This window comes from Lissotriton vulgaris, chromosome 6, assembly GCF_964263255.1.
Source record: "Lissotriton vulgaris chromosome 6, aLisVul1.2, whole genome shotgun sequence".
Classification (NCBI taxonomy): domain Eukaryota; kingdom Metazoa; phylum Chordata; class Amphibia; order Caudata; family Salamandridae; genus Lissotriton; species Lissotriton vulgaris.
The window spans coordinates 41,610,844-41,637,983 of record NC_141694.1 but is presented as its reverse complement, the minus strand read 5'-3'; positions in this window follow the sequence as shown (position 1 = coordinate 41,637,983).

Genomic DNA, 27,140 nt, shown 5'->3' with positions numbered 1-27,140 from the left:
CTCTGTTAGACGGACCGGGAGGGTCGGCCGAGATTACGGGAAGAGGTCTCCAGGGAGAGCCGTCTCCAACGACTGTACAGATAAGTAACTTCCCCCCCACAGACGGACACCACACAAGATTGAAGGTTAACGAGACTTTATATGCAATTCTTAGGTTACGTTGATATAATACAAGGAGGTCTGGACTCAGGGGTCCCCTCGGTTCTGATCTCTGGTTGAGGAAAAGGGTAGCGGGACAGTCTTAGTTACCAATGAGTTCAATAGCTCTCAATCCTCGAGCTCGGCGTGGTTGCTGATCGGGCCGTGGAGGAGCCAAGCAGGTCCCGAGATGAATGCAGGATGGTCGACGGGCCGTGGAGAAGCCAAGCAGGTCCCGAGATGGATGAAGGATGGTCGACGGGCCGTGGAGAAGCCAAGCAGGTCCCGGTGAAAGATGACGGTTACAACGGTCCGCGGCCTCGCCAGCAGATCCGGACGACGGTGAATGGAAGAAGGTTACGACGGCTGTGGCAGCGCCAACAGGCAGGACGATGGTGCACAGGACAGAGCTACGGCAGCGCCAGTAGTCCGTCCAGGATGAGTTCTTCTTTCGTCTCTCGACTCCAAGATACAACTGCCTTCCTGGTCTGGAGCTGCCCCAGTTATAGGGCTGGTGTGCTTTGATGTCCGGACCCTCGCACTTGGAGGTCGGGAGGTCCGGGATGAGGGAGTCCAGACACCCAGCAGGGGGGTGGAGCCGGCGCTCGGGGAGGCGATGGGCGAGCGGCACTTGGTGGGGGAGAGCCATCGACACCTCCTTCTCCCATTGACTTGCCAAGTAGCCCGCTCACCTCCTGGGTGGATAGTGGTGCCGGGATGTCGGAGGTCTGGCCAGGCCCAGGGTTGAGGTCGGCCGGGGGCCAGGCGGCCACGTGGTGAAGTGCCCAAGATGGCGGCCCGGGCTGGGCGCGTGGGCCGGTAGTGGATTGGGCCCACGAGGTCGACATGTTCGAGGGCAGGTGTCCCTGAGGGGACGTGGGACGTGCAGTGGTGGTGTGTGGTGCTTGCGTGACTGGGCTCGGGCCTGGTCGAGCCGGGGGAGAGCGGCCCGTCATGTGGCCTGTCCAACATGCGTCCCCCCCAGCTGAAGGCGGGGAGAGTTACCCATCCTCTTGGGGACTCTCTTCGTCGAGGCGGAAAAACCGGGACAGGCCATCCGCGTTGGCGTGGTCGGACCCAGGCCGGTGTTCAACGGTGAAGTCCATACCTTGCAAGGAGATGGACCAGCGTAGCAGTTTTGGGTTTTCCCCTCGCATATGCATCAACCACTGCAGGGGTCGGTGGTCAGTCTGCACCCGAAAGTGGGTGCCAAAAAGGTAGGGTCGGAGCTTCTTGAGGGCCCATACCACAGCGAAGGCTTCCCTCTCTATGGTGCTCCAGCGTTGTTCCCGTGGTAGGAGTCTCCGGCTGATGAAGGCCACCGGTTGATCACGGCCTTCGGTGTTTACTTGGGACAGGACCGCCCCAATGCCCTGGTCGGAGGCGTCCGTCTGGACGACGAACTCCCGGCTGTAGTCGGGGGCCTGGAGCACAGGAGCGGAACACATGGCGGCCTTTAACTGTTCGAATGCCGCTTGACACTCTGGGGTCCAGTTCACCTTCTTGGGCTGATTTTTTGACGTGAGTTCGGTGAGAGGCCCCACGATGGTACCATAGTCTTTCACGAACCTTCGGTAGTAGCCCGTGAGGCCCAGGAAGGCTCGCACCTCAGTTTGAGTGATCGGGGGTTGCCAGTTCTGGATGGCGGCAATTTTTAGCTGTAGGGGGGCCACTAGGCCGCTGCCCACCTGGTGTCCGAGGTAGGTCACCGACCCTTGTCCAATTTGACATTTGCTGGCCTTGATCGTGAGGCCAGCTCGCTGAAGGGCTTGCAGCACTGCTTGGAGGTGGTGGAGGTGCTCGGTCCAATGGTGGCTGTACACAGCGATGTCGTCCAGGTAGGCGGCGCTGAACTCTTCGAGCCCCGCCAGGACCTGATTGACGAGCCGTTGGAAAGTCGCTGGGGCATTTTTCATGCCGAAGGGCATGACCGTAAAATGATAGTGGCCATCGGGGGTGGAGAAGGCAGAACGTTCTTGTGCTCGGGGTGTGAGGCCGATCTGCCAATAGCCTGCCGTCAGGTCGAAGATGCTGAGGTAGCGGGCAGCGCCCATCCGGTCGACCAGTTCATCTGCCCGGGGGATTGGGTGTGCGTCCGTTCTGGTGACTTCATTCAGGCCCCGGTAGTCGACACAGAACCGGAGTTCGGGTGTGGTTCCGGGGGCGGCTGCTTTGGGGACCAGTACGACCGGGCTGGCCCATGGACTGTCTGAAGGCTCGATGACCCCGAGCGTGAGCATCTTAGCCACTTCCGCCTGGATGCAGGCCCGTACCCGATCAGGTACGCGATAGGCCCGGTGGCGGATAGGAGGGCTGTCTCCGGTGTCCACATCGTGCACACACCAGGAAGTGACACCTGGGGTGAGGGAGAACAGACTGGCAAATCGTGATAGGAGAGCTTGGCACTCTTGGCGTTGTTCTTGGGTGAGGGTCTCCGAGAGTCGGACCCCATCCACGGAGCCGTCTTGCTCCTGGGTCCGCAAGAGATCAGGGAGAGGCTCGGAGTCGTCTTCAACCCCATTGTCTGTGGCCATCAAGAGGCTGAGTTCTGTTCGTGCAAAGTGGGGTTTCAGTCTGTTGGTGTGGAGGACTCGGAGCGGGTTCCGGGCGGACTCCATATCGATCAGATAGGTGGCAGGACCCTTGCGCTCGATTACCTTGAAGGGCCCCGTCCATTTGTCTTGGAGAGCGCACGGTTCTGTGGGGGACATTACCCAGACCTGTTGCCCCGGCTCGAATTCAATAGATGAGGCGTTCTGGTCATACCATTTCTTCATGTCCTCTTGACTGGCCTCTAGGTTGGCTTTTGCTAGGTCTCTGAACCGCCGGGACTGGTTGCGGAGGGTGAGGAGGTACCGGAAGACATCTGGAGGACTTTTGGCTGGAGGCATCTCCCAGCCTTCTTTGATCAGGCTGAGTGGCCCCCGTACTGGGTGCCCATAGAGTAGCTCGAATGGGCTGAAGCCTAGGGACTTCTGTGGGACCTCCCGGTAGGCGAAGAGGAGGCACGGCAGCAGTACGTCCCACTGGCGACGGAGGGGTTCTTCCAATCCCCCGATCATCCCTTTTAGTGTGCGATTGAACCGCTCAACAAGTCCGTTTCCTTGGGGGTGATAGGGGGTCGTGAAGCGGTAGGTGACCCCACACTGTTGCCAGAGGGACTTCATATATTTGGAAATAAAGTTCGTGCCTCTGTCACTGACGACTTCTCGGGGGAACCCCACACGGGAGAAGATCCCCATCAGGGCCCGGCCGACCACTGGGGCTGTCACGGTCCGGAGAGGAACAGCCTCAGGGTAGCGGGTGGCGTGGTCCACTAGTACCAGGATGAAGCGATGGCCTTGTCTTGTACGCGGGTCTAGGGGTCCCACAATGTCTATTCCGACCCTCTCAAATGGGGTCGTGACTACTGGAAAGGGTTGCAGGGGGGCCTTTAATTTGCGGCCGCTCTTCCCACTGGCTTGGCACGTGGGGCAAGATCGGCAATGCTGGTGCACATCGTTTCTCATTTTTGGCCAGAAGAAGTGGGTCACTAGGCGGCTGTAGGTTTTATCTTGTCCCAGGTGCCCTGCCAGGGGGACATCGTGGGCCAAATTTAGCAGGAAGTCTCTGAAGCGGAGGGGCACCACTAGTACTCGGTTGGCCCCCAGCTCGGCGATTCGTTGCTCGCTGTACAATAGGTCATTGTCCCAGTAGACCCAATGAGTTCCGGAGGTATCCCCTGCGCTTTGGGCGAGCGCTTGTTGTCGGAGTCCCTCAAGGGAGGGACAGGTCTTCTGCTCCTGACGAAATTGTTCTTGTGTGGGTCCCCCTTCTTGAGCCCACTGGTCAAGATTAGCAAGGTCGGAAGGTTGAGCAAGTTCGAGGGGGATGCCATGGTCGGGGGTCTCGGCGGGGGCGACCGGAGGCGGAGGCGCCGGCCATTCTGGTTCTTCCGGGTGATGGCTGGCACGGGCGGCCATGGACCGGGTGGTGACGCACGCCCAGTCTGGGACGCCCAACATCCCCAAGTGTTCTTTTCGCTCCACGGCTGCCCACGGGGAGCTTTCCAGGTCATTTCCGAGGAGGCAGTCCACGGGGGCGTCGTCTCGGACCGTTACTTTCAACATGCCGGAGACCCCTCCCCACTCAAAGGGGACGCAGGCCATCCGGCACAGACTCTCCGAGTTGTCGGCTGATCGCACAGGGCAGAGAATGTTCGGAAGATATTGTTCTGGGGTCACCAGATGACAGCGGACGGCTGTCACACTGGCCCCGGTGTCTCGAAGGGCTTCGGCCCGTTGTCCATTAATGCTCACCCATTGGCTGTACTTCTGGGTGTTAGCGGGTAGGGGGACCCGCGGGACCATGTCTCTTCCCCCTAAGCACGCGAGAGTCATGGCGGCTGGCTCCCACTCTTGATACTCTTGCTCGTCTGTTTCTTGTTCCTCGGAGATCTGTTCTTCCCCTAGTGCCGCGGCGGCCACCTGGCGGGGTCTTGGACTCTGATACTGCGGGCAGCTTGGGTCGCTTGCATAGTGGCCGACTCGTTGGCATCGGTGACATGTAACATTGGCTCTGTATCCCGGTCGCGCCGGGGTGCTGCCCCGGTTGGCCGGGGGGGGGGTGCTGGTAGTGGGGGCGGCCGGAGTGTTGTCTCTTCCTCGTCCTTGGCCCCCTCCTCCTCCTCTGGATCGGTGGTGACCATTGTTGTTCCTGTTCTGCTCGTAGGACCCATTCCGGCCCACTCTGGTGATCTCCCACCGGTCAGCTTCGGCTGCGAGCTGCCGGGGATCGGTTAACTTGCTGTCGAGGAGGTGTTGGCGTAGTTCAATGAAGCAATTGTTGGACAGATGCTCCCATACCATCAGATTGAACAGCTGCTCGTAGGTCGTGACGTTGTTCCCTCTGATCCAGCCTTCGAAGGCTCGGCTAAAGTACGTTACATAGTCCACCCAAGTTGTACCTGGAATGCGTGTGCAGTCTCGGAACCTCTGGCGGTACATCTCGGGCGTGAGGCCATAGCGGGTGAGGAGGGCCGCTTTCATATGGTCGTAGGAGGTCATCTGGTGGTCTGGGAGCTGTAACAGAGTATCGCGGCCCTCATTGAGGAATTTGCCCCATAAGCCGGCTCCCCAGTCGGCTCTATCGATCCGGTGCGCAGTCATCGCGATTTCATAGGCCTTAAACCATTGCTGGATGTCGTCTTCTCGAAAATATTCTCGGACCACATCCTTGGGGATGTGCACTTTTTTCTCCGTGGTCCCTGGGGTGGACGGTCTGTCGGGCACCCCTAACTCTTTATTTTGTTTGCGCAGGTTGATCTCGGCTAGGTTCCGTTCGTGCTCGTACGTTAGTCTTTTTTCCTCGAGCTCCCTTTGCCTCTGTTTCTCCTCTCTTTCTTCTCGGAGGCGAAGGTGCTCTAAGTTTATTTTTTGCTCGGCCAATTTGAGTTCTATGTCCATCTTGAGTCGGGCCATTTCGAGTTCGTGTAGTCGGGCTTTTTCTCTTTCTTGGATCTCGTCTTGCGAAAGACTGGTTCTTTGGCCCTCAGGGGCCGTGTTGGTATTTTTCGCGGTGCTTTGCTCAGGGGCTTCGACATCCCCGGTCTCTGCCCAAGATTCTAGGGCATGCTTGAAATCATCTTTGGTGCTTAGTCCGGTGGTAGCGATACCTAGTTCGATGCAGAACTGCTTTAGTTCACGATGGCTGTATTCCTCTAGTTTTTCCATTTGGAACTTCTCAGTTGATCCGCTCTCTTTAGTCGACATTGTTGTTCGTTGTGGGGTGAGCTACTCTCTGTACGTTATGCGGTGATTCGGATCGCGCCGCTGGCCACCAATGTTAGACGGACCGGGAGGGTCGGCCGAGATTACGGGGAGAGGTCTCCAGGGAGAGCCGTCTCCAACGACTGTACAGATAAGTAACTTCCCCCCCACAGACGGACACCACACAAGATTGAAGGTTAACGAGACTTTATATGCAATTCTTAGGTTACGTTGATATAATACAAGGAGGTCTGGACTCAGGGGTCCCCTCGGTTCTGATCTCTGGTTGAGGAAAAGGGTAGCGGGACAGTCTTAGTTACCAATGAGTTCAATAGCTCTCAATCCTCGAGCTCGGCGTGGTTGCTGATCGGGCCATGGAGGAGCCAAGCAGGTCCCGAGATGAATGCAGGATGGTCGACGGGCCGTGGAGAAGCCAAGCAGGTCCCGAGATGGATGAAGGATGGTCGACGGGCCGTGGAGAAGCCAAGCAGGTCCCGGTGAAAGATGACGGTTACAACGGTCCGCGGCCTCGCCAGCAGATCCGGACGACGGTGAATGGAAGAAGGTTACGACGGCTGTGGCAGCGCCAACAGGCAGGACGATGGTGCACAGGACAGAGCTACGGCAGCGCCAGTAGTCCGTCCAGGATGAGTTCTTCTTTCGTCTCTCGACTCCAAGATACAACTGCCTTCCTGGTCTGGAGCTGCCCCAGTTATAGGGCTGGTGTGCTTTGATGTCCGGACCCTCGCACTTGGAGGTCGGGAGGTCCGGGATGAGGGAGTCCAGACACCCAGCAGGGGGGTGGAGCCGGCGCTCGGGGAGGCGATGGGCGAGCGGCACTTGGTGGGGGAGAGCCATCGACACCTCCTTCTCCCATTGACTTGCCAAGTAGCCCGCTCACCTCCTGGGTGGATAGTGGTGCCGGGATGTCGGAGGTCTGGCCAGGCCCAGGGTTGAGGTCGGCCGGGGGCCAGGCGGCCACGTGGTGAAGTGCCCAAGATGGCGGCCCGGGCTGGGCGCGTGGGCCGGTAGTGGATTGGGCCCACGAGGTCGACATGTTCGAGGGCAGGTGTCCCTGAGGGGACGTGGGACGTGCAGTGGTGGTGTGTGGTGCTTGCGTGACTGGGCTCGGGCCTGGTCGAGCCGGGGGAGAGCGGCCCGTCATGTGGCCTGTCCAACAAGCTCCTATCTGCTGGTCCAGGGATCCCTCTGCAATATAGAAATAACGTTGTTTTTTGTTCAGAGTTTCATATAGCGCAAACTAGACCTGAAGGTTTTGGGTATCAGAGCACCAGTTTCGTTACACAAGGACACGTTCATTTTTGTTAGGCACAGGGAGATTAAGTTATTTTCCCAGAATTCCTCATCACACTCCAGGTGGCAGTTATGGCTAGTAAATTTAAAAGCACGGGGGTAGGAAGTCCTGCTTCCGGCAGGCCGCTTGGGCCAACCCCTGACCAGGCACATTGGGCGACAACCCGGCACAACATCAGCCCCTGGGAGGAACTAGTTGGGAACAATCATGACCTTGCACGTAGGCTCATCCAGGATACACAGAAAACAATAATTGTACATATTCCAGTCTAGGTTAGGTATGGCTTTGTATTAGACTCTCGTTAAGGTAAACCATTCATTTGTATCAAATTCTGTAATTTTGAAATGTAATTGGATATGTTTTGAGTTTTCTGCGTATATGAAAATGATTATGATTTAATATTGTGTTTTATTCATCTGTAATAAATGTGGTCAGGGTTACCGACCCCTAATCCAAAGAAATAGTTTGCATCTGATTATTGATGTGCTCTGAGGGAGGGGACATTGGGTTATTGGCCACGTCCAGGGTGGGGACTTGGCAATACCAGGCCATATTGCTGCCAGAGCCAGCAGCCCAGGGTACAGGCAAGACACGGAACATAATTAAAACTGTGGCTTAAGCAGTGAAAAGGAAACCTGGCTTGTCCTTCTTCTGTTCCGTTGTTCTAGATCATCAGTGAGAAGCAAAAAGGAGATATATATGGCAACATGATTATTTTTTCATGCTTTAGGTAATTGTAAGAAATAGAGAATCTCACTGCAAGTTTCTACATATTCTGAGGTGCAAGGTTCTTTTAAATCTGACTTAAATTAAACTGGTTCTAATATCTTTTTGCAAAAAATATTAATCTTATCTTGGTGTGTTTCATTTTGCATTAGAGATTCTATTTGTATTCCTAATGTTTGCATTTATCCTCTCTCTGTCATATGAGAGCATGCCATGGACTTAAGCAGTTTGTGGGAATGATGATGGCGCGAACATGTATTATAAGGAATTAAGGTACCCCCTGCGGTGCATTATAAGGACATTGAAAGTCACCTCATAGTTACATGACATTATTAAGGAAATGGGCCTTTCCCCGCGTTTCTCTATATCGTCATGGATGAAGAGATACTATATACCAAATGCCCATGGGAGGTGCACTGCATTATAATTGATCGTACTCTAACGGCTACCGTAATTCTCTTCAATGAAAAGGCAAAGCAAATTTCCCAATAGCTGCCACACTATTGCCAAGAGAAGCACATATTAAACACCACTCACCCGGCAAACTTATGGTTGCTAATGCCTCTAACACATCTCTGATCTGATCTGTCATTAACATAAGCACACCTCATCCACCCTCTCACTGGCAATCTCACCCTCTGGAGTCCTTATCACGGCTTCAAATCCTTACTTCGAGTGAAGACCTTCTTACAGTGTGCATCCCTCCTGCAGATTGTAATGATGGGAAGGGGGGCATCCCTTAATTGGTCATCACCTGTTTTTTTGCAGTTTTATATAACGCAAACTCGACCCAAAGGTATTCAATCAATCAAAAGTTTGTATATACGACTACTCACCCCTGAGGGTCTCAAGGCTCTGTGGGGGGGCGGGGGGGTGGCTGCTGATCCATCTGGTCGTAGAGGTTCAGACGAAGAGCTGTGTTTTGAGGTCCTTCTTGACCTGGATCAGCGACGAGGATTGCCTGCGGTGGAGAGGCAGGGTGTTCCAGGTCTTGGCGGCGAGGTAGGTGAAGGATCTACCCCCAGCTCTGGTCTTGTGAATCCATGGCCAACGAATTGGAGTGCTTAACATGAGTACCGGTTACATTACACAAAGACATATTTATTTTTGGTCAACACGGGGAGATTATGTGATTCGCCCAGGATCACAGGATGTTGAGCCGACTCCAGGACCTGGTTGCCGAGTTTCCAAGTTGGCAGTTATGCTGTTATGCCACATCCTCTCCACTCCAATGCTTAACAAGAGCGAGGTGAATGATGAATGTGAATGGAAGGAAGAGAAAAAGGACCGAATGGGACTATCGTCTGTGAGAAAAATTAAAGTGGGCGGGTATGACCCTCAGCTAGGGAAGGTTTGATTCTAACAAAAGTAATTTTACACCTGTGATATAGAGAATGACTCCAATTATCATTTTAGGTACCCAGTTATTTATGTATGGATTAATCACGCGACACTTTCAGAAAACGTGTACAGAAGGCCGTAGATTGATGTGACCATCTCTGGTGGCAACAGATGAGGCTGGCACTGTGGTATTAAATATGATATTTTGCATTTATGAATGTATTTTTGTTTCCAGGGTTGTCATTCGAGCATCGTACTCTGCCCCACAGAATCCCAGTAAGATATCTCTTCCTAAGGACAGTTAAAGATAATAAAACGAGGGACAGGTGTGCAGGGCATGAAGGGAGAGAGTTGAGGTTACTTGAAGGAAAGTCTGACTTGTTCATGATGCTTGTGGGACAGCGGAGCCTTGCCAGCCTCCCCTCTCCGTGTCCTGAGCCTCTCTGCCTCATTAAACCCCGCGCCATGACAGGGCCTCCTTTGACATCCTGTCCCGTGGGAACGCCTTCCTGGGGTGAAAGGGAGACTCCCAGCGCACGACACCTAATTGATTGTATCGGATGGCTGGATGAATGCTAATGAGGCCATTAATAGGAAAATGAGCGGCACTTCATCATGTGCCGGAGGTTTGCTTAACAGCGCTGAAAGGTTTCCAGAGTGCATTTCAAAGAGCGCTAATAGCGCGGTGAATTTCTCATTAGCATAGCAGTGCAGTGTCCTGCTTACAGATGGGCCCGGGGCAGAGACCGGATCCACCGAGGGGCTGGCTCAGCTGCCCGGAGCTCGAGGCCCGGAGCTGACCTCGTGACCGCAGGCGCGAGACCCCGCGCGGGGAGCGTGGCCTTCTGTGCCGGAGGGGCGCGTGCGAGGACCGCGGCCTCGTGCGCCGGGAGCATGCGCGTGGAGAGCGTGGCCTCCTGTGCCGTCAGCGCACACTGGGGCCGCGGCCTCGTGCGCCGGGAGCACGCACGTGGGGAGCGTGGCCTCCTGCGCCGTCAGCGCATGCTGGGGCCGCGGACTTGTGCGCTGGGAGCAAGCGCGTGGGGAGCGTGGCCTCCTGTGCCGTCAGCGCACGCTGGGGCCGCGGCCTCGTGCGCTGGGAGCAAGCGCGTGGGGAGCGTGGCCTCCTGTGCCGTCAGCGCACGCTGGGGCCGCGTCCTCGTGCGCTGGGAGCACATGCGGAGCATGGCCTTGTGCGCAGGTAGCCAGCGCTGGGGACCGTGGCCTTCTGTGCCAGGAGCCGGGCCTCCACGGTGGTAGGTTTGAACGAATACCAATACCAAGGCGGAATAAGGACACCACGCATCCATTATGACTTGTAACTTTTTACCTTGTAAAATGTACTACATTGAGAAACTCAGCGGCTTAGCTAGAGCTTCTGGCACCCGGGGCTATCCCCCAGATTACCGCCCATGGCAGGTAGCGGCGGGGGGGGTGATCTGGGGCAGGGCCAGACTGGCCATAGCAGGCACTGGGCAGTGACCCTGTGCTCCGCACGGGTGGGGCCGGTTTTATTACAGGGCTGTAATAAGCAGGAACGCTGTAAACTTCATTAAATAAAAGTAGAGGTTTATTTCCAAGTTATTCACCCACAATACAACTGCGTCCTGACTCTCGGAGTTCTCCCGGCAACTGAGAGCCAGTCTGAGGACCACGAGCCAGGAACTCTAGAACTATTCAAAAGTATACAGAAATAGAGAAAGGCAGCAAGTCATCACAAACATTCTATATACATACATACTATTACATCACCTTCCCCCCGAGGGAGCTGGAAGGGATTCGACCACATGACACAGAGATGTCCGGGGGCAGGAGTCCCGCCTGAGACGGGTTGCGGGTTGCTTCTGTGGGTAACATTTGGAGGACCGGGGCTCGGGCCCTGTCATGCGGGGAGGAGGCAAGCCCCTCACGTGGCCTGTCCAACATGTGTCCCCCCCAGCTGAAGGCGGGGAGAGTCACCCATCCTCTTGGGGACTCTCCTCGTCGAGGCGGAAAAAGCGAGACAGGCCATCTGCGTTGGCGTGGTCTTGGCCAGGTCGATGTTCCACAGTGAAGTCCATCCCCTGCAGGGAGATGGACCAACGTAATAGTTTTGGGTTTTCCCCCCGCATCTGCATTAGCCACTGCAGGGGCCGATGATCTGTCTGCACCCGGAAGTGGGTACCGAAGAGGTAAGGCCAGAGCTTTTTGAGGGCCCACACCACTGCGAAGGCCTCCCTCTCGATGGTGCTCCAGCGTTGTTCTCGGGCCAGGAGACGTCTGCTGATGAAGGCCACTGGTTGGTCAAGTCCTTCGGGGTTCAACTGGGAGAGGACTGCCCCAATGCCATGGTCGGAGGCATCCGTTTGGACGATGAACTCCCGACTGTAGTCGGGGGCCTGGAGCACAGGGGCAGTGCACATGGCGGCCTTCAGCTTCTCGAAGGCCGCTTGACAGTCTGGGGTCCAGTTGACCTTCTTTGGGTGGTTTTTGGATGTGAGTTCCGTGAGGGGCCCCACAATGCTGCCATAGTCCCTCACGAACCGCCGGTAGTAGCCTGTGAGCCCCAAGAAGGCGCGGACCTCGGTCTGCGTGATGGGGGGCTGCCAGGACTGGATGGCAGCGATCTTGAGTTGAAGAGGGGCTACCAGACCGCTTCCCACCTGGTGTCCGAGATAGGTCACGGACCCCTGACCGATTTGGCATTTGCTGGCCTTGATCGTGAGGCCAGCCCGTTCGAGGGCCTGCAGGACCTCTCGGAGGTGGTGGAGGTGGTCGGACCAGTGGCGGCTGTACACAGCGATATCGTCCAGGTAGGCGGCGCTGAATTCCTCGAGTCCTGCCAAGACCTGGTTCACCAGTCGCTGAAAAGTAGCTGGGGCATTCTTCATGCCGAATGGCATGACCTTGAAGTGGTAGTGGCCATCAGGGGTGGAAAAGGTGGATCGTTCTCGAGCCCGGGGTGTGAGGCCGATCTGCCAGTAGCCCGCTGTCAGGTCGAAGATGCTGAGGTAGCGGGCAGCTCCCATGCGGTCGATCAGTTCATCCGCTCGGGGGATGGGATGGGCGTCGGTTCTGGTGACAGCGTTCAAGCCCCGGTAGTCGACGCAGAACCGGAGCTCAGGCGTGGTGCCGGGGGCGGCAGCTTTGGGGACCAGTACCACTGGGCTGGCCCAGGGGCTGTCTGAGGGCTCGATGACCCCGAGCGTGAGCATCTTGGACACCTCCTCTTGGATGCAGGCCCGTACCCGATCTGGTACGCGGTACGCCCGATGTCGGATAGGGGGACTGTCCCCAGTGTCCACGTCGTGCAAGCACCAGGGGGTTACCCCTGGGGTGAGGGAAAACAGGGTCGCAAACTGCCGCAGGAGGTCCCGGCAGCCTTGGTGCTGTTCCGGGGTGAGAGCTTCTGAGAGTCGGACCCCGTCCACGGAACCATCTTTCTCCCAGGTCTTTAGGAGATCAGGGAGGGGCTCGGAGTCTTCTTCTGCTCCGCTGTCTGTAGCCATCAGGAGGCTGAGCTCCGAGCGCACAAAGTGGGGTTTGAGTCTATTGGCGTGGAGGACCCGGAGGGGGTTCCGTGCAGATTCCATATCGATGAGATAGGTGACGGGGCTCTTGCGCTCGATCACTTTGAAGGGCCCCGTCCACTTGTCCTGTAAGGCACATGGTTCAGTGGGGGACATCACCCACACTTGTTGGCCAGGTTCGAATTCGATGGAGGAGGCATTTTGATCGTACCACTTCTTCATGTCCTCCTCACTGGCCTCAAGGTTCGCTTTCGCCATTTCTCTGAATCGCCTGGTCTGATTGCGTAGGGTCAGGAGGTACTTGAAGACATCTGGAGGGGTCTTTAGGGGGGGCATCTCCCAACCTTCTTTGACTAGGCTGAGGGGCCCTCGCACAGGGTGTCCGTATAAGAGCTCGAACGGGCTGAAGCCGAGGGACTTCTGGGGGACTTCTCGATACGCGAAGAGGAGGCACGGCAGTAGCACGTCCCACTGGCGACGGAGGGGCTCTTCCAACCCCCCAATCATCCCTTTGAGCGTGCGGTTGAACCGCTCAACTAGTCCGTTTCCTTGAGGGTGATAGGGGGTCGTGAATCGGTAGGTGACCCCGCACTGTTGCCAGAGGGACTTCATATATTTTGAAATAAAGTTTGTGCCTCGGTCGCTGATGACTTCTCGGGGGAAGCCCACCCGGTAGAAGATCCCCATCAAGGCCCGGCCGACCACCGGGGCTGTCACAGTTCGCAGGGGAACAGCCTCGGGGTAGCGGGTGGCGTGGTCCACCAGTACCAGGATGAACCGATGTCCTTGTGCTGTACGGGGGTCCAGGGGCCCCACAATGTCTATTCCCACCCTCTCGAACGGGGTGGTGACAACTGGGAAGGGTTGCAGAGGTGCTTTAAGTTTGCGGCCGCTCTTCCCGCTGGCCTGGCACGTGGGGCAGGAACGGCAGTGGTTAAGGACGTCGTTTCTCATCTTGGGCCAGAAAAAGTGGGTCACCAGGCGACTGTAGGTTTTGTCTTGACCCAGGTGTCCAGCCAGGGGGACATCGTGGGCCAAGTTTAGCAAGAAGTCTCTAAAGCGGAGGGGCACCACTACTACTCGACTGGCCCCTAACTCCCCGATTCTCTGTTCACTGTACAACAGGTCGTTGTCCCAATAGATCCAATGGGCTCCGGAGGTGTCCCCTGCGCTCTGGGCGAAGGCTTGCTGGCGGAGTCCCTCGAGGGAGGGACAGGTCTTCTGCTCTTGACGGAACTGTTCCTTGGTGGGCCCCCCTTCCTGTCGCCACTGAGCCAGGCTGGGATGGTCCTGGGGCTGAGCAAGCCCTTCGGGAGTTGGCCCTGGGGGATCGGTCGGGTCGGTGTCTTCTACTGGAGCGACCGGGGGAGGAGGTGCTGGCCATTCTGGTTCTTCGGGTCGGGGGATGGTACGGGCCGCCATGGCCCGGGTGGTTACGCACGCCCAGTCCGGGAGGCCCAACATCCCCAGGTGCTCTCTTCTCTCTACGGCGGCCCACGGGGAACTCTCAAGATCATTCCCCAGGAGACAGTCCACGGGGGCATCATCTCGGACCGTCACCTTCAGCATGCCGGAGACTCCTCCCCATTCGAAGGGGACGCAGGCCATCCGACAGAGACTCTCCGAATTGTCGACTGAACGGACGGGGCAGAGAATGTTCGGCAGGATCTGTTCTGGTGTCACCAGGTGACAGCGGACGGCCGTCACACTGGCTCCTGTGTCACGTAGGGCTTCGGCCCTGCGCCCATTAATGTTCACCCACTGACTATATTTTCTGGTGTTGGCGGGTAGGGGAACCCGCGGGACCATGTCTCTTCCCCCTAGGCACGCTAGAACCATGGCGGCCATTCCCATTCTTGTTGTTCTTGCTCGCATTCCTCCTGTTCTTCGGAGATTTGTTCTCCCCCCAGGGCGGCGGCAGCTACCTGGCGGGGTCTCGGAGTCTGGTACTGTGGACAGTTCGGGTCACTTGCGTAGTGGCCGACTCGCTGGCATTGGTGACACGTGACATTGGCTTGGTACCCCGGGCGCACTGGGGGGTTGCCCCGGTTGGCCGGGGGCGGTGTGTTGGCAGCGGGGGCGGCCGGGGCGGTGTCTCTTCCTCGTCCCTGGCCTCCTCCTCCTCCTCGGGGACGGTGCTGACCTTGGTTGTTCCGGTGCTGTTCGTGCGGCCCGCTCCGGCCTACTCGGGTGATCTCCCACCGGTCAGCCTCGGCGGCGAGCTGCCGTGGGTCTGTCAATTTACTGTCCAGGAGGTGCTGCCTGAGCTCGACGAAGCAGTTGTTAGAGAGGTGTTCCCACACCATGAGATTAAAAAGTTGCTCGTATGTTGTTACATGGCTTCCCTTGATCCACCCCTCGAAGGCTCGGCTGAAATAGTTTACATATTCCACCCAAGTTGTACCCGGGATCCGGGTGCAGTCTCGGAACCGCTGGCGGTACATTTCGGGTGTGAGCCCATATCGGGTGAGGAGGGCAGCCTTCATGTGGTCATAGGAGGTCATCAGATGGTCCGGGAGCTGTAACAGGGCATCGCGGCCCTCATTGACGAACCTCCCCCATAGACCGGCTCCCCAGTCACTTCGATCGATCCGGTGGGAGGTCATGGCGATCTCGTAGGCCTTGAACCACTGTTGTATGTCGTCATCTCGGAAATACTCTCGAACGACATCCTTGGGGATGTGTACTTTCTTTTCTGCCGCTCCTGGGGTGCGCGGTTGCTCGGGCACCCCCAGTTCTTTGTTCTGCTTCCGTAAGTCTATTTCTGCTAGTTTGCGCTCGTGGTCATACGCTAGTCTCTTTTCTTCGAGTTCTCTCTGTCTCTGTTTTTCTTCCCGTTCTTCTCGGAGCCGCAGATGTTCTAGGTTCAGTTTTTGTTCGGCTAATTTGAGTTCACCTTCCATTTTGAGCCGGGCCATTTCTAACTCATGAAGTCTGTATTTTTTCTCTCTCTTGGATCTCTTCCTGCGAGAGACCCGTTCTTCGCTCCTCGGGAGCCGTGGTGTTCCTCTCTGATGCTGCAACATTTTGGTCCGGGGGTCTGGCGGCCCCGGTTTCTGCCCACGACTCAATGGCGTGTTTGAAATCGTCTTTAGTACTCAGACCGGTGGTGGCAATGCCTAATTCAATGCAGAATTGTTTCAGCTCACGATGGCTGTATTCTTCCAATATCTCCATCTGGAATTTCTCGGTGGATCCGCTTTCTTTGGTTGTCATTGTGGTTTCGTCGTGGGGTGAGCTACTCTCTGTACGATTACGCGTTGATTCGGATCGCGCCGCTGGCCACCAATGTTAGACGGACCGGGAGGGTCGGCCGAGGACAAGGGGAGAGGTCTCCGGGGAGAGCCGTCTCCAGCGATCGTACAGACGAGTAACTTCCCCCCCACAGATGGGCACCACACAAAGATAAGGTTTAACGTTCTTTATATGCAATCTTTAAGTACGATAGAATGGTACAAGGAGGTCTGGACTCAGGGGTCCCCTCGAGTTTAGTCTCTTGGATGGGAAAGGGGGTAGCGGGACAGTCTCGTTACCAATCGGGTAGAGGTGATGATACGATGGATAGCTCACAATCCTCGAGCTCGGTGTTCTAGATGATCGGGCCGCGGCGGAGCCAGCAGGTCCCGAGATGATCGAAGGTGACGACGGTCCGCGGTGGTGCCAGCAGGTCCCGGTGAAGATGGTAGTTACAACGGTCCGCGGCAGTGCCAGCAGGTCCCGACGAGGTTGAAGGATTCAGAAGGTTGCGGCAGCGCCAGCAGGCAGGACAATCGTTCGCAAGGTAGGACTACGGCAGCGCCAGTAGTCCGTCAAGGATGAGTTCGTCGCGGTGTCTCTCGACTCCAGGATACAACTGCCTTCCTGCTCTGGAGCTGCCCCAGTTATAGGTCTGGCGCCCTTTGATGTCCGGACCCTCGCACTTGGAGGTCGGGAGGTCCGGGATGAGGGAGTCCAGACACCCAGCAGGGGGGTGGAGCCAGCGCCCGGGGGGAGCTGGGTGCGATCGGCACCTGGCGGGGGAGAGCCATCGACACTTCTTTCTCCCCTTGACCTGCCAAGTGGGCCGTTCACCTCCTGGGTGGATGGTGGTGCCGGGATGTCGGGGCCTGGCCAGGCCCAGGGTTAAGGTCGATCTGAGGCCACGCGGCCTCGTGGTGCAGTGTCCAAGATGGCGGCCGGGCCGGCCGAGGGAGCTGGAAGGGATTCGACCACATGACACAGAGATGTCCGGGGGCAGGAGTCCCGCCTGAGACGGGTTGCGGGTTGCTTCTGTGGGTAACATTTGGAGGACCGGGGCTCGGGCCCTGTCATGCGGGGAGGAGGCAAGCCCCTCACGTGGCCTGTCCAACACTGAAGTAAAGGTCTCTCGAGCAGAAGTCGTTCATCACTAAATGCTAGAGTGTGCATATATTTCTTCGTGCATTGCGTGGAGGCCATGGACCTACTATGGCAACGGGTTCAGTAAATCACTTGCATGGAGACAGGAAGGCTGGGCCCTATGCTCTGCAGGCGGAAATATGTTTACCTATTTCACTAGACTGGAATGTATTATTGCGGAGGCTGAGCAGATAACTGTAGGCAAAATACCGTCTTGGCAGGAAGGCCAGGCCGGGCACCTCTCGGCTGGGCAGGGAGTAAGGGAGAGGTCAGGGATGCAAAACTAAACTGTAGTTTTTTCAGAGTCAGAAGAGGCTCGAAGCCTGATTTCAGGGCCTGGCTCGGCTGGGCCACAAAAACGTGTGCTTCTCGATATTTAAACGTGTACCATGTAAATGCATTGGCAACGTAGGCCTTAGTGCAGAATTAACGTTTCATTCGTGGAAGGTCCTATGACTGACATGCTAACATGGGACGGAAATGCAGGGGCATTATTATGACAGGCACGGGAAGGGAATTACGTGATAACATGGACATACATGGGACATAGGTACGTGGATAGGGTGCGAGTGGGGGGACACACTGACCACATAAAATTTCTGTTTCCTCATTCCCTCCTTGTCCCCTACTGCACCCTTTAGGATATATCGATTTTCATGAGACCATCTATTTGTTCATATAGCATCATTTGCTCGTCTTTGTTCATTCGAGCACGGGAACGTGAACGTGGACGGGGAATACAAGCAGTGGCACACAAGCCGCAAATCGCTGGGCCACATTGCAGACAGAGACAGCAACTGAATAATATAAGCAGCACTATCCCTAAAAATGACAGTACGGTCCAGCCCCATCCTGCTATTACACTCCAGAGCCAGCCGGACCAAGACCACGGGTCCTGATGCAATTCACGGGCTATCTTATGGAGTCTTGTTATTGCTGCATACACTGATGGTGTGTTATTAGGAATAAACACACAACAACTGGAGCCGATCACTCTACAAGCTCCGCCCCAATCGGCCAGGATGACGTCAAGAACAAGGCAGTTCTGAAGAACAACAAGTCTCATAGCAGACTGCTCTTCGGTTAAGTTTCCTAAGGCAAAAGTAGTCTCGTTCACTACTGTTTCAAGAGTTCTTGTTAACCTGCGTATTATTTTACTATTTCGGACGGGACCTATGAACCAGAAGTATCCTTTAATGTAATCTTTGTACTGGTCCCACGCTGACTCAGTGTAATCGATAACTGGAGGAAGGTCCCTCTTATGTCTAACATGCACGAGTTGGGAATTCCGATGATAATCGGATGGGGCTAGAAAAACAGGTGGCAGTAGGAACGCGATATAACACGTTCCACCCCAATCCAAGGGCAGACGTACATAAGCTGTCTGACCACAAATAAAATAGGAATGGCGGGAAGCTTTGAAAGTAGACTTTCCTTTATCACTGAATTCGACCACAGTATTACAATCACTGTGTCCTAGGTGTACTGAACCATTTTTCCTAACGCATAATTCACCTTTCACTGGTAAGACTGTTATAAACGGTGAACCTGTATTAGTCTCGGACTGGACGTTCAGATTCATGAGGTTGAGGGAAAAATTGCCTAATTCGTACACTTCATTTTCTAGATCGGTCCCTTTCCTTTGGGGAAGACCGTCTTCGTCTGGAAAACATGCTTTATTCATAACTGTATTCAGGTCTCCCCATATCCAATCGCCCTGGGAAACTGTGGACTTACTGTCTAGTGATGACATTAAAGCAAACCATGCTCCACACGAACCATTGTGTGTAAACGGATAGGGAAAGAGGGGCAGAGCTCCCTTCAATTTCTGATAAGGAGGGAGTCGGCCACATACCCAGCAATTCGTTACATTGCTGGTCTGGTGAGAATGGTGTAACATACGGATAAAAGTGTTGTTCGCAGTGCTAGTCGATAGGATAGTTCGTGAGGTGGCAGGTCACTGAATGTGTGCTCTACAGTGTCATTGAAGGAAGAATGTCTATGTGAACCAAGAGGAGGAAAGAAAACATGTAGCGTCAAGCTTATACATATAATCGATATACTTAGAAAAAACATAATGATCAGAGTTATTATGCATCTACTGCATAGGTTTTTGCAGTATTTTTCTTTCATTTTTTTCTGTCTATCTCTCTCACTATTTGGGTCTACGATCTTATACATGTCAGGAACCTGTCTAACCGCTTCACCTGAGGGGGGACTTAAACAATTAAACGCTGTCTGACTTACTAGACCGTAGTTTCATTTTATACTCCTGTTGCGGAGTCTTTTCTAGCAAAGGGAGTTTAATGTCAGTGTCGGAACAGTTCTCGGAATCATTTACCGGGCCAAGTCCATGGAATCTTTTAACGTGATGGGCGTGGAGCCAGCCCTTGCGGCCCTCGACCTTGACGGCGGTCCTCGTGGTTAATAACACTAACTTCGGCTCACGCCAGCGGGGCTCCAGAGGGCTTGAACGGTCGAAGTAGCGGATATAGACGAGATCTCCCGGAACAATTTCGTGCGTTTTCACCTGGGTGTTGTCCGGGAAGGCAGCTGCGACCTGTGAACGACAAGAAAGTAGTGCAGACATCAAGGAAGCCAGGTAATCTGTCAGTATGTTACTGTCAACATCAGTGATTTTGCGCGGCATAGGCGTACCCCACATATTCGGCGGTCTCCCAAAAACCACCTCGTACGGGGATAATCCGGTTCTGGAATGAGCTACCATACGCATGTAAAAGAGGGCAACCGGCAAAGCTACCATCCAATCCATGCCTTTCTCTGCACAGACCTTCGCTAGTCGTGTTTTTAGAGTCTGATTGTGTCTTTCTACGAGACCTGCTGCCTCTGGGTGTCGTACGCAATGGAATTTCCACTGGTACCCTAACAGGAGAGATACTTGTTTCATTAATTCAGAAGAGAATGGCTGTCCATTATCTGAGTACACGACACGGGGCAAGCCATATCGTGGGAAGAATTCACGGACCAACTGCTTGGCAGTGGTCACAGCAGTGTAATCTGGGACTGGGTACGCTTCTGTCCATCTAGAAAGGGCACATACAACCACGAGGACATAATTGAATCCTCGACATCTGTCCATCTGAATATAATCCATCTGGAGGACTTCGAAAGGGTGGTCAGGAGGATGAAATCCACCTTGTTCCACAGGAATGCCTTTGCCTGGATTGAACTGACAACAGATCATGCAGGTACGCACTTTCTGTTTCGCTGCTGCACGTAAATGCTTGTTGAACCAGATGTTCTGTATACTGTCTAACATGGCTTTTTCTCCTAAGTGTGCTGGACTATGTGCTGTATTTATGATAACTTGAACCATGGAGTCGGGAAGAAACCATGTGGCTTTGCCTTTCGTCATCCATCCCTGATCTGTCTGGACCCCTCCTTGTTCAGTCCATTTCTTGATTTCGTCTGGAGTGGCATGTGTCTGTATGTCGAGTACATCTTGTGAGGGATCCCTGACTGTCATGCAATTTGTCAGTGATGGTACATCAATCTTCGTCGTGTCAGTTGAAATATCTGCTTGAGTCTGAGCTGTAAGTTTAGCGGTTCGGTCTGCCAGGTCGTTACCTTGGGACATAATGTCAGTGACTTTCGTATGTGCTTTGCACTTCATGATGGCTATTGGTGTAGGTAAGTGTATTGCATCTAACAGAGCTTGAATGAGGGGACCGTGCTGTATTTTGGCCCCATGGGAGGTCAGAAAACCTCTCTCTTGCCAGAGGACACCGAAGTCGTGAACGACTCCGAATGCGTACTGTGAATCTGTGTATATGTTTACTTTCAGGTTCTTGGCTCGTATACAGGCTTGGGTCAGAGCAATGAGCTCTGCTGCTTGGGCAGACAAGGTGTCAATTCGATGTGTTTCTATAACTTCAGTATCAGTGGTCACGGCATATGCAGCCACTAACTCTCCTGTGGTTGTTCTCATGCATGAACCATCCACATAAAGTGTCAGGTCTGGGTCGGGCAATGCACTGTCTGTCAAGTCTTGTCTTGGCTTCGTCACTGTGTTAATTACTTCCACACAGTCATGTGGTGCAGGGTCTGCTGTGTTTGAGGGCAAAAGTGTAGCAGGGTTCAGTATATTGCAACGTCTGATCTCTATGTGTGGCTGGAACAGTGTCAATTCATATCCTGTCAGTCTTGCTATGGTCAAGTGTTGTGTCTGCGTCCTGTTTAAGAAAACTTCCACTGAGTGTGGAACCTGTACTGTTAGGGGGTGTCCTAACACTATGGAATCGCTTTGTCTGATTGCTAGAGCTGTTGCTGCAACTGATTTCAGGCACGCAGGCAGAGCCTGGGCCACTGGATCCAGTGTACTAGAAAAGTAAGCACAAGGCTTGTGTTTTCCTGCCTGATCTTGTGTGAGAACCGATAATGCCGTGCCATCGCGTTCAGTGACAAAAAGTGTAAAAGGTTTGCTGTAACATGGTGTCGCTAGAACAGGTGCTTGACATAGAGCTTTCTTCAGTTCATCAAAAGCAAGTGTATGTTCCTGAGTCCAAGGGAGGACAGTCGAAGTCGCTGCCTCCTGTGTTGTCAACTGTATGAGTGGTTTGGCTAGATATGCGTACTGAGGAATCCATTGTCTGCAGTAAGAAGTGAGGCCAATGAAGGCCCGTACTTCCTTTTGTGTCTTGGGCTGTGGAAGATGTGCAATTAACTGAATGCGGTCAGGTGTCAACTGTCTACCCCTCTTGGACAGCAAGTGTCCAAGGTATACCACTTGCTGGGCACAGAATTGTAGCTTGGAAGGGGACACCTTGTGCCCCTTTTCTGCCAGGAAGTATAAGTCTGTCAGTGATGCACATTCACAGTCTTGTTCTGTCCGTGCTGTGATCAATAGATCATCAACGTATTGGAGCAGTGCAGTGTCAGTAGGCATGTGAATACTGTCTAGTTGTCGTTTCAATGCTTGACTGTAAATACTAGGGCTTTCAGTGAACCCTTGAGGAGCTCTCGCAAATTTGAAGCTTCGGCCATTTAAACAGAATCCGAAAAGGTACTGGCTTTCCGGATGGATTGGGACACTAAAGAAGGCATTCTTGAGATCTATTACAGTAAAGAACGCCGCTTCAGAATCAATTGCAGTCAATAGTGAAGAAATGTCTGGGACCACTGGGTACTGGGGTATTATGCATTTGTTCAATTCTCGGGGGGCAATCACTAGTCTGTAGACCGGTGGTGCATTCGGATCAGTTCGTTTAAGAATCGGATTGATAGGAGAATTACATACATTGGAGTCAGTTTCTACAACTACTCCTTGTGCAATGAGTTCGTCAACAATTTTCAGTAAGGCTACTACAGCCTCAGGTGGTAACTTGTATTGTCGGATTCGTGGCAGTACAACTCCTTGCTTGAGTGTGACACGGTATGGTGTAATGTGCATGCAACCTACATCAGTTGGACCTTGCGCCCATAAATGCTGTGGTACATCTGAAGTCTGGGGTCAAAATCTCTCAATACATAATGTCCTTTAAAATCACGTAAAAACAATCTCACTCCTTCCGGAGAACAACAAATCACTGCTCCTAGTTCTTTCAACGTTTTTATACCAAGCAAGTTTTCTGGACATGATTTCGTAAGCAACAAGTCAGTAGTGCGGGACAATGGACCAACTCCTAGGGGAACTGGTTTTGACACTTCGTTAACAATAGGCTTTCCTGAAAATCCCAGGGAAATATTCTGTGAGCCCGAGAGGGGTGCCCCTGAAACCTCGTCATGACTGATGGTAGTTCTGCTCACCCCTGTGTCAATCAAAAATTTTCTGTCTTTCCCCAATACACGACTATGTACATAGGGACCCTCTTGATCTACAGGAACTTCAATAAGGAGCAAGCCAACCTCCCTCTCTAGGCTGTTTCATGAGTACTGTTGATAATCTGGGTAGTCTGACTGTGCATACTGGTACATTTGTTGCGTGACATGTTGTGTGGCAGCAATGGGTTGGGGTACCGCCACTGTCTGTTGCGCGTTCTGTGGAGGTTGCGTGTTCTGCGGGATGTGTTCCTGTCTAGGAGGACGCGGTCTTTCTTTCGTCTTGCCTGTAGCTATATTGTGTTTCAGGACAGCACATTCATTTATATAGTGACCTGGCTGTTTGCAATAGTTGCAGTTCCCTTTGGCAGGTGCCGCGCCCTTTTTCTGACCATCAGCGGCTGGAACTGATTGAGCAACTAGTACTTTCATTTTCGTGTCTTTCATGCGTCTCTTTTCGTGTTCCTGTTCTTCTCTAATTCGGTTCTGGTGGTACTGTAACATTTGTAACATTTGGGAAGGGCTATTTGCTTGCCAGGTACTCTCAACCTTCAGTACTCTATTTTTAATCTGGGGTAAGGAATTCTCTACTAATTTGGTCACAAAAAGATGTGGGTATGATTCACGACTTGTCTTCAGGCCACTATTAATAAGAAAACATTTCTCAAATCTAGAGTAAAAATCACTAGTGTCTTCATCTCGTTTCTGTTTGCAGGCTGAAATAGCATCCCAGTCTTCCTTTTTGGTAGTCAATAATCTCGGCAAAACCTGTATCAATAGCTCGGGTAATTCTTTAGCTTTATCCCCGAGACCAGTACCAGGGGTTCGTCCTTTATCCATGTCTTCTAATTCTGTCCAATTAATCTTTTTCTCTCCCACCTCCCACTCTTTTTCTTTCAGTTTTTTGTAAATGCCTGCTGGTAACAGTACTTTCAACATTTTAATCGTATCAGCATATGTATATTCCCCCATGCGGAGCATGTCTTTTAATTCACGGTGGAACCCTGCTGGGTCTTTATCATGACAGGGCAGTAATTTTTTCATTCCCAATAATTCCATTTTCGTTAAGGGTGTGTAAACGTATACTCGTTCAAGCTCACCCCCTGTAGTTCTAACGGGATGAACCTCTCGTAGGGGATTCTGTCTGTCTATGTAAAAGGTCTTTCTTTCTCGGTGAGGGGCAGGAATCATGTGTGGGGTCAGGAAAGTCATGTATTTATGTCGTTGATCTAGAATAACATTAATTAATTCGGTGCCTAGGCCTCTCCATCTTGCTAGGAGTAAATCGTCCAATAATTTATACAAGGGACCTGGATCAGAATGCTGACTCTCGTATAGTGTGATGAGGTGTTGAATCATGTAGATACCAGCTAAACGCTGTTCTTCTGGGGGAAGACTCAAAAATGTTTGCGCTACTATGTCGTCCTTATATATGTTAGAATTGCTAGCCCATTGAACTGCTGACCGGGCTAGTTCCTGTTCATGCATAGTACTAAGTTCGCTATTCCCTACTCGGTTTTTCAGTGCTTGGTCAGTGGCTTGGAATATGTGTTCAAGGGAATATTGTTCTGGTATGGGAGAGAGAGAGCGTTTCTTGTATTCTAGGCGTATGGGTCTATCAAACGGTCTTGCCCTACCTACGTAATGTATTTTACTTGTGTCCTCTGTTTCTCTATCATCGTCCTCTGAGACTTCGTCGCCCTCTTTCTCGGCGGCTTCCTTCTCGGCCTGTTCTCTCTTGTGTATCTCTAGAATTTCTTTACGAATTTTCTTGTACATTGCTTCTACACAATTCTGTTTATCATGTTTACCGATCGCTATGTTGTCACTCCAAGTTATCATACCTTTAGTTACTTCTTTATTTGGCTGGTCACGTTCCTTGATCAAACAATTAATCAAAAACTGTAAGAGCATACGTTGTAGCTCCACTTTTCTATGTGCTATGGCCTCGTGAATACTTTCTGGTCCCTCCCCCGTTCTAATGAAGTGGTATATTCTATCTAAGTGGTATTTCATGTCTGGTAAAGTAATCAAATAGTCTGCAACGCGTCTTAATCGTACTGAGTATATGAGCATTGGACCCTCACCTGGTACTGGATCATATATACAATCAGTAAGGAACTGTCTAAGGGTTGCGAATGTCGCTGGTTTTGGCGTGTGTTGTAGTGCTAAATCTCGTAGTGATGTTCGTTTTAATGGTGGTGGGGTGGAGGGGCCCCCTCCCGCTGCTCCTAGACTTCAGTCGCCTAGGCTTGAATCGGCCTTTACTGGCAGCGCTGTCGCTGTCAGCGTAGTCGCTGTCAGCGTTGTCGCTGGTAATGCGGGTTGATCTTGTACTACGGGTGTTGTGCGAAAAGGGTTGGTAGGGTCGGTGGAAGGAGGATTAGGAGGAGGATTAGTAGGAGGTGCATTTACATTTACATATTCAGGAGCTGCGTCATCTAAATAGGAGGAAATAAAAATGTCCGCTGCGGTCTGTTTATGACTACGGAGTTTAGTCGGAATCAGTGGTGGCGGCAAGTTACTGGGTACTTCCGGGGTCTCTTTAGGTAGGCCCTCGGCGTGGAGGGAATACATGCCTTTAATAACGGCATTTCTTTGTCTGTCTAATTGTTCTGCTTTAACCCGTTCACCTTCTTCTAGGAGTTCCTTTTCTCTGGCTTTTTCTGCTGCTTCCCTACTTCTCTCTGCTTTGTGGATTTCTTTCTCTGTTCTTCTATGCGATTCTTTACGCCACACCTCTATGGCATCTTTCTGGGATTGTCTAGCTTTCTTTTTTCACAGTGCTTCCTCTACTCTCATGATGCAATCAGCATCCCATGTCCCTGAGACAGGCCATCTATATTTCTCTTCCAGATCCTTCGTGTAATCTTCCCATAAATCTAAGTACAGTATGGCATCTCGGCCATGTTTGTGGTACATAACATGTCCGGGAGTGTCCCTAGCCAGGACGGGAACTGCCTCTTCGAGTATCCCTTTCCTGGTTCCTATCTGACGTAATTTCGAAAACAGCGGCATGTTTGAACTAGCTTGAACGAAAACACAATAGGCACAATAATAGACTGCAAACAATCATTCATACCACGACATTAAAACATTAGAAACAGACACTAACTAGTACATAGAATAACACAATTTTAAAAATCCTAAAATACAATACTAGATGCACTGCTAGAACAGTACAGTCATGCCGGTCTCATAAAGAGACACGTCTTACCGCATCCACCTAAATGGACACGCCTATACCGGATCTGTGTACCCAGACCCGTCTTGACCGGGCTCGTAAATGAACCCGTCTATATGCGTTCCCAACAACGGTACTCGCCGGGAAGCAAAACTGAAGGCCTCGGAAACTCGATACTGGACTGGACTGCTATGGCTTCTTGCTGCGCATGCGCCTCGGAAACAGGTGGGCCTCGGGATACCTCGGACCTTGCTCTCTCGGTTTGGGCTCTGGTCGGGATGGTCCGCAATCCTCACCGCCTCGTGTGGATGCCTTGTCGCAATCTCCGTCTCCTCCGTGGGCCTGAGGGAGTTAGCAGGAAAACCCGCGGATGTCCACAGAATGGGTCCGTCACGGCTATAGAAGGGATCAGGGGGCTGCGCTTACATCGCCGGCGCGTGGGGAAGGGGACTCGTTCCTATTCGGGTGCCAGAATTATGTGGTAAATAAAATTACCAGGACATTTTTCTATACATTAATATCAATAAGGATAGCTCATATAATGAGAGGCAGAGTCTGTGGTATCTGAGTCAAAAGGGCTTTATTTCAATGGCTCGAGCCAGGGGAGAATAGGGTTCCATCACCACTCAGGTTCAGGAAGGGATATCTAACGTTTTATTAACATCACACATTATATATAGTAAAATCACATAATTGCAATGAATACAGTAGGCGTAACACTCCAGGCGGAGCAAGTGAAAAGAGAGAGATAAGAACACATAGGCGTAAAAGAGGCGTGTAAAGAGGCGTACACATGGGTGTTCACTTGATGAGTCGTAGGAGTGTCATAGGTGGGTGGATGCATAGAGGAGATCTGCAGGGTCAGCAGAAACCTTTACCCGGCATGTGCGCGCAACTGATCATGACGTGAAATTGACGTGTAACTGGGGAGAGCTGGGGGGCTGCCTTTAGCACTAGAAGAGGAGTCTGGAGTCTGGGATGTCAGAACGACCTGCACCTTTGGCATATCTGATATCTTGTATTTG